Below are 13,685 nucleotides of genomic sequence, written 5' to 3' on the forward strand. Positions count from 1 at the left end.
CAGATTGGTTTAAAGAGCAATAGTCGGAAAACAAAATTTTGCTCTACAGAAAAAATCGTTCAAGAAGGCGCGCTATACAAGAAGAGAGATAATCCGGCATGATTTCAGCGAAGGTATAAGTAAGAGATATCAGACAGATCCTATATACACGGATCTTAGTAAGGCCTTTGATGAAGAGAGAGAGAAACTTTTTATTTCAAGCATAGAAAAATGTCGGGTCGGGCACTCAGTCCAGAGCTCCAACAGCCGCTGCTGCGTCCCGCGCCCGCTGAACCAGCGCCCGCTGGCCACTCGGGCTTTCATCACGCAGCATGGCCTCCCAGTCTTGTAGGGTAGGAATAGGAGAGGAGGTGGCAGAGTGCCTGGCTGGCGGAGGCTGACATTCCAGCGTTACGTGAAATAATGTTGGTACCGCTCCACAGACAGGGCATTTGTCAGGGTAAGAAGTGGAACGAAGAATGTGGAAAAGAGGTTCGAAGTATCACCTAATACATTACTTCACAAACTACTTTTTAATATAACAAATAATACTCTACTGGCATGAATCAGAGCTTACCTGATGAATCGATACCAATATGTTTCCCTAAATGGCACCGGCTCAGGTCGAGTTGGCGTTGTTTCTGGCGTCCCTCAGGGGCCCGTGCTTGGGCCTCTATTAATTCGGACATTTATAAAGGACATAACCACTGATATGAAGTTAATATTAAACTCTATGCTGACGACTGTGTGATTTATGAAACATGTAGTTAGGCTAATCGAGGATCAGATTAGGTTAAATGAAAACTTCAAAAAATCATATCATGGTACCATCAGTGGCCGATGACTAATAATTACTACAATACCTTGGCCTGTGGTTCACAAATTGTTCATCATGGTCAAAACGTATAGATGTTGTTACGGATAAGGCAATGCGTAATTTATTTTTTTAGGGCGATCCTTAAAATTATCAACTCCTTCCAATCGTTCCCTTGCATGACTGTCCACTATATATCCTATGCTTGAATATACCGTGCCAATTTGGGACCCATGCACCAAAACAAATATTAGCAAACCCAAGAGAATACAAAAAAGTAGTTCGTTACATATATAACTCATTTGGTCGTTCCTCAATCACTGAACTAGTCAAACGATCTGGGTTGCCGTCAGTTTGCAATAGAGGTAGAATTCGCTTATTGAAATTATTTTACCAAAGAGTTAAAGGACTTCACAACATAGATTTCTCTGCCATTATCAAATAGACGCAGGGTTACGCAGCCAGACAAAGACATGATTTTACGATAACACTTTTACTTCCCCAAAATAACTGCTTTACTCTTTTTTTCTAGAACTATTGTTGAGTAGAAGAACCTATCCGACAATATTGTAACACAAGCTTCACTTTCCTTGTTTAAAAATAATTTGCAGTAGCACGTTAGCACCGTTTAATATACTCCTCTTGTATTATTCTTTCCAATTTATTGCGAAGTTTTTTTTTAAATTTCACAAATTTTCTCCTTGAAATTTCATTCTTTTATGTTTTTATTCAGCTTATTCTTGTACTTTTGCATTTCGCAGTTACTATTTGCTATTGAAATGTGCTGTGTTCTTGTTCATTATCTTAGCCTAATTGTTTTTCACTTCATGTATTTTATTTCTATACTATTGTGCCTTTTTTAATATCATGTATCTATGTTCACACCTTCTATTGTCCCTGCTTAAGACTGCAGTATCAATGAATGAATGAATAAGAACAGTTTTTTTTAATTCATACATTCCAGCAACATGAAATGAATAATCTCAGGTACAAGGTTTAGGCACTGATTTACCTCGCATGCTCAGAGTATGATAAAGTATTTTGGTTTTTATTTGTCTCCTCTCATTCAGGAGGAACATCGCTGCTACTACGCGAGAGACGACACGAGTATGGCATCTGCATGGGTAATGGCATGTTAGATATTGTTCATTACATTATTTCTCGAAGACGTTATAGCACTGGCAACACGCCTACCGTTAAGCGTGAGACGATACGTGCAGAAAGCAAAAGGAAAAAATTACACGCTGCGAGCTACTCTCACTCGCTATCCCAACTAGCATCGGGGCATTCTACCATCTCGTGTGCGATAGATTAAAAACATTGGCCCAGTATCTGCATTTCCCACTGCAAATGTCGTCCAAAGAAGATACTATTTCGCCTGGAGAAAGTGAAAAAAAAAAGTTTTTTCAATGTTCTGCGCGAGAAAATTGTTGTATTGTACTCTGGAGGCGCTGCGTTAGAAAGTTTCAATTCGTGCAGGGAAGGCGAACGAGCTCATCGAGCTCGTTCGCCTTCCCTTGACACGAGCGCTATCTGGCACTTATCTTCGAAAACGAAAGATGGCGAGCGCGCCTGTCTTGGAGGCGATAAGGTGTAGAACGCAAAGTGGCGGGCAGGTGCCACCACCGCGTCATCTTAGCAAAGCGTTGGAAACATTTGCCTTTTTAAGCATCGCGTTGCATTGTCAGCGCAGCGTGATAAACGCTACGGCCCTTAAAATTACTTATGTATGCCTTATCTAGTATAAAGACACACAAAATACTGACGTGTTCTTGTGGTGCCTCAGATGTGCGGAATAATTGATTTTTAATTGATAAGTATGGACGCTGAAACTTGACCAATATTGGTGGGCGCTGTCTATGGGGTTGGCATTTCGGGGTATCGTTTGAGGCCGTTTGGGGTAGCGTTACAACGGACAAACCGACAAAAGTACAGACAGACAGACAGACAGACAGACAGACAGACAGACAGACAGACAGACAGACAGACAGACAGACAGACAGACAGACAGGCAAGGCAGGCAAGGCAGGCAAGGCAAGGCAAGGCAAAGCAAGGCAAAGCAAGGCAAAGCAAGGCAGGCAAGGCAGGGAGGCAGGCAGGCAGGCAGGCAGGCAGGCAGGCAGGTAGGCAGGCAGGCAGGCAGGCAGGCAGGCAGGCAGGCAGGCAGGCAGGCAGGCAGGCAGGCAAGCCAATAAAGGATGTCGTCATAAAAGTGCGCCGAATATCTTACCACGTTATCTTAAGCGTCAGCGCTACCGGCCACCAGTGGAGGTGGAAATGACAGTTACTGCTTTAATAAATAATATTTATTCATGTTTTTCCCAAATAATCACACCAGTAACTAGATCGCTTCAAAAATAAAAGGTTGGCCTGGTTACTGTCTCGTACGTAATTTTCACATGATACAACACAATTAGTGACTATGTATATTAGAACTAACCTAATCTCAATTAACCATTATCAGTAGTAATCATGTGCTTGCCGGTTCCTATAAAATATTACGACGTGTATTTGCCGGACTAAGGAGAGGGATTACAACTTTGAACTTTGGGAGAAGATTTCTCGGCAGCTTTGTCCCGTGCGCCCTCGCCATCCGAGCCTTCTGTTTCGTGAGACATGATGGACAAAGAAGGAGGCAGGCCGGCGAGGCGACGATATTGGTCAAGTCTGAAGGATAGAGATCCCGTCGTGGGTTGTTAAACACAGCACCAGCACCACTCATCAACCAACCTCAGTTCTAGTCAAGAAAAAGTGCTAAGTTTGCGATTTGAAATAAAAAAAGTTATTTAATTTCAAACGACGTCTTCGAGGGTGGAAAAGCAATGCCTTTAGTGCACAGTGCCACAGTTTCTGAATTACTTTTGAATGACGAAGCACAAGAATAATAAAGCGAGTGAAGCGTTGTAGAATATTCACACACTTATAAAGTCGGAATATTATATCGGACGATTCAATGAATAGCTGAGTAAGCCAAGTATCTTGAGCTTTCTCGTGCTATAACGTAGAGCAACAGTTTCGGGGACGAAAGCCTAATTGTGGCATTGTGTCAGAGTTTTCAACAATGTTTCGAAGTATAAGAAAAATGTGGCTACACACAAGCATTGGTATTGGAGATGATTAGACTCCAACCAAAAGTTTTGAAGAGACCCGACGTTTCGAAACCGACTTGGTTCCTTCCTCGGGGGTGACTGTGGAGTCCACATAGCAGGAGCGTCTTCAAAGTACTCCCGGGGCGGATAAGACCTCCCTCTCTCTCTCTCTCGTTTTGCCGTGGAGCGCAGTTCATGTGTATACGCTGGGGGAAGGGTTTCGAGAGAGCGGTTGATGGCCGTTGCGCCTAAATTCTGTGCACCAAGTCTTACAATTTACGACCGAGTGTGAAAGCGACTATTGCCTACCCTTTCTCGACGTCCAGGTGGCAAGAAAGCGCAACGGCCTGGAGTTCTCCGTTCTCAGGAAGCCAACGCACACTAGCCGCTACCTTCACTTGGATTCTTCCCACCCCACCAGCCACAAGGCCTCTGTTGTGACCACGCTATTCCCGACAGCTAAGAATTTATGCTCCAATGACACAGAGCAAAAAAAAGAAAAGGCCCGCGTATTTGTAGACCTCAGAAAAAACGAATACCCCAAAAACTTCATTCGAGCCGCCACTCGCCGCGCAGGGCAACAGAAAATACGAAAACCCTCATCAACCTTGACTGGCAGCCCCCGAAACGTGTGCTGGTCCCATACGTTCAGGGAACCAGCGATATGTTGGCGCAGATCTTCATGAATGAAAGGGTTTGCATCGCACACGTGCTTTCGTGTACGCTGTGCCGCCTCCTCTCCCGCCCGAAAGACTGGCCAACAATGGGCAGGACCCCCAGTGTCGTTTACAAAATTCCGTGCACCGAGTTCCCCTGTTCGTATATCGGCGGGACAGAAAACCTACCGGAACGACTGAAGCAACACGGCAACGATGGGCGGAAGCTCTACAAAGAGCACAGCGCAGTCACCGAACATGCCGAGACGTTAGATCAACGGATAAATTTCGAAGCAACGTCCATCCTTGAAAGCGAGCCCAATTGGAGGAGAAGGTTATTACTCGAGTCGTGGCACAAACAGAGGACAGCCCATAACATCAACCGCTCTCTCGGACCCTTCCCCCAGTGTATAAACATCGACTGCGCTTCACGGCAAAACGAGAGAGACAGAGGGGGGGTCATTATCCGCCCAGCGAGTGCTTTGAAGACACCGCTGCTCCTTAGTCACCGCAGTCACCCCTGAGGAAGGAACCAAGTCGGTTTCGAAACATCGGGTTTCTTCAAAACTTTTGGTTGGAGTCTAATGATCTCCCAGTTTCTTACCCAACCAGACAGACTTCTGTCGAATGTTTACATTCAAGCATTGGTATCAATTAAGAAAACACGCAGTAGCTGAGGCACAACCGCTATCACTGTTTACATCAAAGTATAACGGTAATACTGCAGCAGTATTGCTTAAAATTTGCACTGGGCGCATTGCAGAGTTTCTCAGTCGTACACGTGTCACGCGCAGTTATACACGTATTCGGTTGCACTGACAGCTCCGGCATTTTTTGGGTGAACTATATGTATCGAGTGACTTGCGTACAAGAGTCACTTATTGAATAATTCATAAATATGAATTAATTTACCGCTACGTTCACCATTTGCTGGCTTCACCAAATAAGCGGAACAAATTGATCCATCTTTTCCTAGGTCGTTCGCAAAATAAAGTGACTCTTATGAATGGTGCGTCGGCGGCGAAGGCTGTTTGCGCGTGGTACCAACAGTGACTCACGGAGTGTCTTCTAACATGATTGGTCGGTCGGTCGGTTTGTCGGTTCATTGTCCCGTGCCCCTGTCGAAGTTTGTGGCCACGACACAGAGGATGACTGTGGTTTCCTTGGGGCCCTTACTACAACGGATCTACGACAGCGCGTGGACGACAAAATACGCGCAGTTATCGAAAACCTTGAAGGACGTAACTCTTCCATACCTCAATGTATTTCTAGAAGTCTGTGGTCGTTCTGCCTGCGAGATTGGGTCCTGTATAAGAAAGACTCGAACGGCAATGAAAGAACATATCTTATAGTCATGCCAACTGACATGCGTAACGACATTCTTCTCACCTGCCATGATGAGCCCGCATCTGATCACTTAGGATCATCTCGAACTCTCACTCGAGTTCGACTATAGCGTACTACTGGCCTAAGCTTTCCGCATTCGTTACGCGATACGTGAAAAGCTGCTGGGAACGTCAGCCCCATGAATCCCCGCCACTGAAGCACGTGGGGCTTCTTCAACCAAATGAACCACCTAGGGTCATTCTATCAAATAGGAATGTAATTACTGGGGCCCTTTTCGCTGTCATCTGCCGGCGACAAGTGGATCGTAGTAGCAACAGACTACTTGACGAAGTACGCCAAAACAAAAGCACTACAACGCGCTACGGCTTCCGATGTTGCCCATTTTTTTATGGACCAGATCGTTTTTTGACATGACGCCCCGTTGCACGTAACCACACAGAGAGGAATAACATTCACGGCCCAGCTCATTCATGACGTATTCAAGCTCAGCTACACGAGCCATCGCAAGACCAGGGCCTATCATCTGCAGACCAACGCCTTGACAGAGCGGATCAACAAAACCATTGCTGACACGTTAACCATGTATGTAGATGTCCACCTAAGACCTGGGACCAGGTGCTACTCTACATCACATTCGCCTACAATACTTCCGTTCAGGAAACTCCGCGATTCATGCCTTTCCGTCTTGTCTATGGACGTGAGGTCCAAACCCTGCTGGATGCGATGCTTCCACATAATTGCGACGCTTCGATTATGCCTGACGCCTTGCAGCTTACCTAGTACGCCGAAGAAGCATGCCAGTTACAGCACGCCTACACATTAAGCACCAGCAGAGTACCGACGCATGCCGCTACAACGCTCGCCGTCGACAAGTTGACTACCATGCAGGCGATCAAGTTTAGGTGTGGACTCCAGTCCGACGCCAGGGATTGTAAGAAAAACTGCTCATTCGCTACTTAGGACCGTACAAAGTGTTGTGACGCGTGAGCGATGTGAGCTACGAAGTGTTTTCCAAACGGGGTCTTCTCGCCACGGCGTCGAAGGCATCCCTCGCAGATTGTGCACGTAGTGCAACTGAAGCCGTACTTCATGCGGTAGTGCGACTGCGCATGAACCTTATCGCTCTGTTTTTGTGCATGCGCGTATTGGCTGCTGGTTTGCCCCGCCTTTTCTTTGTACTTTAGAGTGTCGGAGCGGTACTCATTATTTTTTAGGTTGGGGAATAATGCCACTTGCCCACTAGGTACAGCGGGCGCGAGCCATGGCTGCGCGCTAGTACGGAAGAAGATGTTATGGGGCAGCGCGCACTCTGGCTAGTTGTTGTTATTGAGCCAGCCATCTTGCCAGTTTTCTGTGCGTCTACCTGCCGGCTCAGTTCTTTTGAGTAAAAGACCTTTCGTAGCACGTGACACTATTTACTTATGGTATAAGCATAAACATTACTTCTTACTCAATTCATTCAATGGTGTTCATCAAACCATGCAGAGCAAATTATGCATGTTGATGTCGGTCACTTATAAAATGAAGTAACTGGGATAAACGTTGAATATGCGGTGAAAGTTGTTTGTGTGCGATACTGCCCTTGATGCTTAAAGAGTTCTGACACGTGACAAAGCGCTTAAAACGTTTTCTGTGTCAACAGCAGTTTCTTCCGTCGCATGTCTTAATAATTGACTGCGGTTCTCATGTATCCTCTCGGGCACTTCTAAAGCATCAGCGTTTAAAGTTTGGCTCACGCGTTGCAATATACGCGGGCCAAGGAAAAGTCCGATTATAATTTCCACTCGGTCACTGCTATGATTTGTCTGGCCTGAAAATTCCAAGTTTCTTTTTTACGATTATGTCTATTCACAAACACACTTTACCCGAAAAGTTGCCGCGAGGCTTATCATTCATAAGGCAAAAGTAAAAGGCGATATTCGGGAAATATCAAACACTTTGCTTTCTTCGCAACATAATCACGCGAGTAGACTGGTTTTTAAGAAATACTGAATAAATGCCCTTATGGGTGTAAAAAGCCACCGAACGGGCGTTATTTAAACCTGGGTGTTCGAGACTCAGCAGGCAAAAACTACCAGAAAGAACAGAAATTATTAATTTATGTAGTCGTGAATTCAAGAAGCATGATGCAATTGAGGTGCACCTTAATGGGACCCCCTCTCTCTCAACTTCGTCCGAGTTGTGTAATTTAATCTCTACTTTATTCTGAGTGATGGCACAATCATGCAATGGGCGTTTCAATAATTGTGACCTCCGATTCCAGAAATCAAGCTTGAAGTTTACCAGTGCAATACATCACCTACTGCGGCGAGCACGTTGTAAAGTACAAGTAATTCTAATTTCACGGATTATGTACACATTATCTAAGTGTACCTGATTTCGCTACCTCACAGCTGATGTTTACTTATCGAGAATTCCGAGAAGTCATGCTTGAGACCTTCATATGCAACTTATTACAACGGCGCTCCGCGATGTACGGTTCTTCGCAACCACAAGTCTTTTTGAGTAGCTTTAAAGTAAAATATTTTCGACAAAGAAGCGTATGGAAGTGTCACTCTCATGTGATTGTGTCTGCAATTTGTTCTTGACAGCGTATGCGACAGCAATCTGGAGCGCTTCATGTACGATGAGCACCCTGCCTTCACTGATCAGCCTCAGACAGTTCGGCATACTCTTCACGTTGCCCTTCAAGGACAGTAAGCGATACTGTCGCACGCGGATAAACCAAACTCACAAAAAATATAAAACTAAAACGTGTGATAATAAATATATATGTGGCCGCATGTACAACTTTCAAAAAACACACACTATTTTCGGTGTGCCTATTGACTTAGCACGTTGTTTTGCTATATTAAGAAGTTATAATTTACCCATAAGCGTGATAGCTAACGTTAAGGTAATATCGTTACCATGCCACAAACCTTTGTTGCCGACGACGCCTTAGCGCCTAGGCGGATAGCGTTTGCGTGGTTTACGTGCCACAGCTGCGATGGTGCCGCCATCTATTCGCGGGTAAATAAGTTAAAGAACAGTGGAAATGAACTGTTTCCGAGAACATTTGTCTATGTTACAACGTGAAGAAATGTTACAAGTTTCTTGTAATAATAAAAGCAAAAAAATATGAAACACACACCGACGGAGAACACATTTATGTGGTGGGTTTGTTTACACCGATCTTGTAGTTAGCAAGGTGCAGAAGCGGGCTTTTGGTTAGGCCAAGACACGTTCGAAATAGGAAGATATCTCAAAGGTTAGGCTAACTTATCCGGCTTACTTGGTCATCGCTAACTGAAGGAAAGTGAAGTCATTTTAAACAGTCGTTTGCTGCCAGCGAAGTGAATCAACAACTACGCCAAAATCACTTCGAAGCGCGCGTCCCAAACCGGCGCCATGTTTTACGTACACTACAGAAACCACGCTAACACTGTAGCGTTAAACTGGCTGACCCGCAGGTCGCGGGTTCGATTCCCGGCTGCGGCGGCTGCATTTCCGATGGAGGCGGAAATGTTGTAGGCCCGTGTACTCAGATTTGGGTGCACGTCAAAGAACCCCAGGTGGTCAAAATTTCCGGAGCCCTCCACTACGGCGTCTCTCATAATCAAATGGTGGTTCTGGGACGTTAAACCCCACAAATCAATCAAATCATGTAGCGTTAAACTGGAAAAACAACGTGCGTACGGTGAGGGTACTGGTCACGTATGTTACTGCGCATGCCTACTTCGACACTGCTATTCCGTATAGCCCACTCTCCACATAAGCCCGGTAAACTAACTGTCTAGTGTAACGAAGTCGGAACCGGGGTAACAGGCGGGTATATTTTAGTTCTTTAGTTATCACAACAGTGATAACTCTATTAACGGACGAGCCCATGCCAGAAGGAACGTCGTGGCGAGAAGAAGTTTCTCCTTGCTCTGCATGGCACCCTCCTAATTTCTCCACTGGCTTCCTTAAGTATACTCAGGAAAGACTCTTTTGGCCAGGACAAACAGAACTCTTAAGAAAATGCAACTTGTTGGAGCGTTGGGCCCTGCCAGATGTGTGTATATATTGAGGGAGGCATTGAAGCGAATGAGGCAGATGCGCCCGAACATCAAGACACTGCATCTTAGTCTGCCACTACCTTTTTTCTTTCCTTTTTTTAGTTCCTTCTCACTCTCGCAAACGTCTTTCAAGGCGAGAGGGACGCGGCAGCAACGAAGTTTGGAAGTTCATGTCAGTATAACTCATCCCCTGATGAAGGGAGGACCCCTCCCGAAACTGTTGGGAAATAAATATATTTATCCTTGTTGACAACGCTCCCGTTGTGCCATATCCCATACCTTCTCGAAGACTAACTGGCCCATTGAATTATTACTCCCACTGACCTGAACCATGGCTGCCAGTACATCATCAACGGAGCGTTTGTCGCGGAGATATCCAAATTACCCTACGAATTGTGCCGTCATCGGGGACTCAATCATGTGGTACGTCCACACGCACTTCAGCCCGAACGACTCATCGACGCCGTGCTTCATCTCCTATGGTGGCGCTATGTTTTCGGATATTATGGCGCTACTTGAGTACCTACCTTACCGGGTGGACACGTTGTTTCTGCATGTGGGCACCACGGACATCCTGAAGACGAGCTCTTCAAGGTCACTGGATTCGTTGAGGGAGGCATTGAAGCGAATGAGGCAGATGCGCCCGAACATCAAGACACTGCATCTTAGTCTGCCACTACATTTTTTCTTTCCTTTTTTTAGTTCCCTCTCACTCTCGCAAACATCTTTCAAGGTGAGAGGGACGCGGCAGCTACGAAGTTTGGAAGTTCATGTCAGTATAACTCATCCCCTGATGAAGGGAGGGCCCCTCCCGAAGCTGTTGGGAAATAAATATATTTATCCTTGTTGACAACGCTCCCGTTGTGCCATATCCCATACCTTCTCGAAGACTAACTGGCCCATTGAATTATTACTCCCACTGACCTGAACCATGGCTGCCAGTACATCATCAACGGAGCGTTTGTCGCGGAGATATCCAAATTACCCTGCGAATTGTGCCGTCATCGGGGACTCAATCATGTGGTACGTCCACACGCACTTCAGCCTGAACGACTCATCGACGCCGTGCTTCATCTCCTATGTTGGCGCTATGTTTTCGGACATTATGGCGCTACTTGAGTACCTACCTTACCGGGTGGACACGTTGTTTCTGCATGTGGGCACCACGGACATCCTGAAGACGAGCTCTTCAAGATCACTGGATTCGTTGAGGGAGGCATTGAAGCGAATGAGGCAGATGCGCCCGAACATCAAGACACTGCATCTTAGTCTGCCACTACATTTTTTCTTTCCTTTTTTTAGTTCCTTCTCACTCTCGCAAACGTCTTTCAAGGCGAGAGGGACGCGGCAGCAACGAAGTTTGGAAGTTCGTGTCAGTATAACTCATCCCCTGATGAAGGGAGGACCCCTCCCGAAATTGTTGGGAAATAAATATATTTATCCTTGTTGACAACGCTCCCGTTGTGTCATATCCCATACCTTCTCGAAGACTAACTACTGGCCCATTGTATTATTACTCCCACTATATATATATATATATATATATATATATATATATATATATATATATATATATATATATATATATATATATATATATATATATATATATATATATATATATATATATATATATATATATATGTTCATGTATTCAGGTTAAAGGCTGGCAGTGTTCAAATTAAGCTAGTCGCGGTCGGCTGCCCACCCGCATAGCTGAATTCTCTGCGTTCTATTGAACATTTGTAGTATTTTACTTATACCGTGACTTGCGATGAAATAAGACATTGAAGTCTCTGAGTATTCTGCAAGTACCTAAGAGAATATGGCTATTGCTCTGTTCAAGCTAGTTTATTATGATTCGCGATTCCTACAAAACAAACAAAAATGGGCATTGCCAACTCGGTGTCATGGGCGCAGGATCAGTTTCCATAAATGTACTTTGATTACTTCATACATAACGTGAACCAATGCAACATGCCGCACTGAAAACTCAAGTCACAGTCGTGGTTTTTGTGACCGGTTTCTTGAGCCCTCTCATTAGTATGGTGTCGTTAGTATAGCGTCTGTAACCCTCGAAATACAAAAATAAATATCAGTTGTAAGAAGGCGCTTGTCGTCGTTAGTTTTTCTGTCTAAAGTTTCAGCGCTGCTGTTCGCTTCTTTGCACTATGTACCAGCTCGCCCAAGACTTAAGCCTAGCAAACGAAGAAATTGAAAGGTGCGCAAACGCACTCAATACTGCTGTTTGCTTTGCCCTGCTTTGAAAATATGACGGGTGTATCACAACTTGAAAGGGTAACAAGCTTGAAAGTGTAGCCCAACTTGAAATGGTATCACAACTTGTAAGGGTGACAAACTCAAAGGCCCAATAAAGATACAGTATCGAGATGCCGTACCGAGTTGCTTTGGACACTCCAAGGCGCAGTCGGAGACCAATGCCACCAACTACCACGTATTTCACCCAGTGTACACGCTAATCCACCTATTTTGTTTATTCGCAAGAATACTTACACATTCATTTTCTTTAGTATTCACTTACTAAAGTTATCGGTGGATCTCCGCAATTTATTGTTTAATGCCCGCTCTCTTTCCTATCCACAGTCGCACCGTTCGCAACGGTAATAAGTAAGCGCATGCATGTTTCATTTGTTTGTTCATACTGCTCCTTCGCGTGAGGTGTCTTTTGTTGTTGCGTCAATTGTTTGTGTTACGTAAAATGAATGCAACTATGGAGAGCGTCGTTTATTAGTACCAAGAACAGCAGCAAGGTTTCGCTACGAGCGCTTGCCGTGTTCTTGCCTCAGCGTCTGCCGATGCTGTTCGGCAGACGCCGAGTAGTCACATCACTGCGTAGAGCTTCTCGGTGCATTGCATGTATTTTTCTCCGTAAAAAATTTAGCAAAAGCTCATATTTGTATGTCACTATGTTAAACCGACTACTCATCTTTTCCCAGATAATATGTGGTCCACGCAGACTCTTGGGAGAGCACGATCCAGGATATCTCACATGGCGTTGCACACCCTAAGAATCCTCTGAGGGAGACGGCGGAGCCTGGCATACATTCCTCTTTATCCCTGATTCCGCTTGTTTGAGCCAAACTTTCTCATGCACTGAGTGGGCCGCATTCATCTCACGAGTTCTGTGCGTTGACTTTCGTTCCAGGGATCATCCATGGAGCATTGCAGTGGACAGTCTCGTGCAATGCTTGTCAAGAGCTACTAAAATGGCGATTTCATCCGGAAGAACTAGGACATGTCTTCGTTTAAGAGCGCATTAAAACTAAAATGTTTTGAAAAAGCTCATGATGACTCATTATTACCCCACAAAACAATGAAACCCACAATAAAATCCACCGTGCTCACTTAGAGGTTACGTCTTCAGAAATGTAGACAACGTCAAGCATGGTAGAAGCACTTCCTTCATCACATCAAGCTTTCATGATGAATGTATGATTGGATGGATGCTATGAGGGTCCCCTTTATATAAGAAAACGTTGGCCTAATGCCTTGTCTGCTACGAATAAATGCATCTTACTATAGGAAAAAAAACAATTCTACAGCCGACCTCCTCGCCCCCTATGGCAGGACGCTGTTGTTTATATTTTTTTCCATATAGCTTTCGGCCACCAGCACTGCTGGCCGTATATTAATGACATCGCGGGTATGCTTAGTTTTTCATTGTTGCTAAAACCCAAAGCTTCATGTAAGCTCGTGATGAAGTGTAAATCTGATCGGATATCGTTTCCTGATCTTCCCC

The 13,685-nt window shown here is 44.9% G+C and overlaps 1 protein-coding gene across 1 annotated transcript in view; it reads left to right on the plus strand.

Moving 5' to 3' along the window:
- LOC142761650 (uncharacterized) overlaps nucleotides 1-13,229 on the plus strand; it is a 272,706-nt gene extending 259,477 nt beyond the window's left edge. Inside the window, exons 8-9 of the mRNA XM_075884019.1 lie at nucleotides 1,864-1,917; nucleotides 12,883-13,229. The gene's annotated coding sequence lies outside the window, so the exon portion shown is untranslated. The remainder of the gene's footprint in view (nucleotides 1-1,863; nucleotides 1,918-12,882) is intronic.
- The last annotated feature ends 456 nt before the right edge of the window (nucleotides 13,230-13,685 follow it).

The sequence above is a fragment of the Rhipicephalus microplus genome, unplaced genomic scaffold, assembly GCF_043290135.1.
Source record: "Rhipicephalus microplus isolate Deutch F79 unplaced genomic scaffold, USDA_Rmic scaffold_23, whole genome shotgun sequence".
Lineage (NCBI taxonomy): Eukaryota > Metazoa > Arthropoda > Arachnida > Ixodida > Ixodidae > Rhipicephalus > Rhipicephalus microplus.